This window comes from Octopus bimaculoides, chromosome 5, assembly GCF_001194135.2.
Source record: "Octopus bimaculoides isolate UCB-OBI-ISO-001 chromosome 5, ASM119413v2, whole genome shotgun sequence".
Lineage (NCBI taxonomy): Eukaryota > Metazoa > Mollusca > Cephalopoda > Octopoda > Octopodidae > Octopus > Octopus bimaculoides.
This window is the reverse complement of record NC_068985.1, coordinates 73,832,710-73,833,998: the sequence shown is the minus strand read 5'-3', so window position 1 is coordinate 73,833,998 and position 1,289 is coordinate 73,832,710. Positions and strand designations below refer to the sequence as shown.

The 1,289-nt window shown below is 34.6% G+C and overlaps 1 protein-coding gene across 5 annotated transcripts in view; it reads left to right on the top strand.

Moving 5' to 3' along the window:
• Positions 1-1,289, top strand: part of LOC106869260 (sex peptide receptor) — a 741,054-nt gene that overhangs the window by 275,829 nt on the left and 463,936 nt on the right. The gene's annotated exons all lie outside the window — the stretch shown is intronic.

Sequence of the window (1,289 nt, the reverse complement as noted above, 5' to 3'; positions counted from 1 at the left end):
ATATATATATATATATATATATATATATATATATATATATACATCATATATATATTATATATTTAATATATATACATATGTGTGTGTGTGTGTTTATTATACATATATATTATATATACTAGCAGAGATACCCGGCGTTGCCTGTGTTACATGCAATGGAAGGATTAGACATTACTCTAAAGAACTGGAATACCTACGATTCGAATTTCATCAAAATTGCAGATGAGGGTTTTTTCCCTCTTTACACACTGTAAGCAAAAATTGTAATCATGATACATGTATTCCATACTACTGATTTTTATGCGCATGATTACGATAAGCAGTCAGCTACCCTACCCTAGTCGTTTCCTGACCATACAGGTGACAGGCACAGCCGCAAGATGCATTACGGATCTATATCAATTGGAAGGGCGTGACCCAACTGAAATAAACAACTGTGGGACGTGAGGGCTAAGGGGAAATGAAAGCGTCACCTCTGGAGTTCGCATGTGACCACTATACCGATAGATAACTGGACAGAATAAGTTTACAATCTATAACAATCTACAGTCTTTGAATAACCAGTCACTAATCTGGGAAGGCCTTGAAATCAATGTTACCACCTGGGGACTACGTGTGACCCAGTGTTAATAAAAAGACTGAAAGGAGGTCTGCAAGGAAATAAGTTTAATCAAAACACTTTGCAGCTGAATCAGTGGAGGCAAGGATGCCTGTCATTTACTTGACAATTTATGCACCACATTGCAGAAATCAAAATTAAAGTATATCTCAAAGCAAGCTCTTACACTGTTGTACCATTGAATTACAAATAACGCTAATCTTTTGTGCTCGGATGACACTACAGCTTCCAAGAGTACAACTGTATTCGTCTTTGCTTAGATAAAATGACTAAATTGTGGGTGTCGAGTCCCCATGAAGAGGTCTTTCTAACTTCTAAGAAGATGAAAAGAATTTTGGAAAATATTACTGTCAAGCTTTATGCAAATCTGAGATCAGGTGTCAAATGCTAACGCTAAAATTTCCCCTAAATATAGAGTTGTAAGCAACTTACCCTAAGCATAAAATATCCCATTGATCTTTTTTCGATAGGGAAATTGCCCATAAAAATAAGACGTTCCCTAGAATATTTTCGATCAGATTTATAAGAAGTATTTCGGCACTTCTGACTTATTCCTATGCCAGTATAACTTTTACCGTTTCCACATTGGAGAATATGAATTTACTTCTGATTAAAGATGCTTTTCTTCTGAATAATAACATTTTTTTAAATTTTATATATATATATGTAT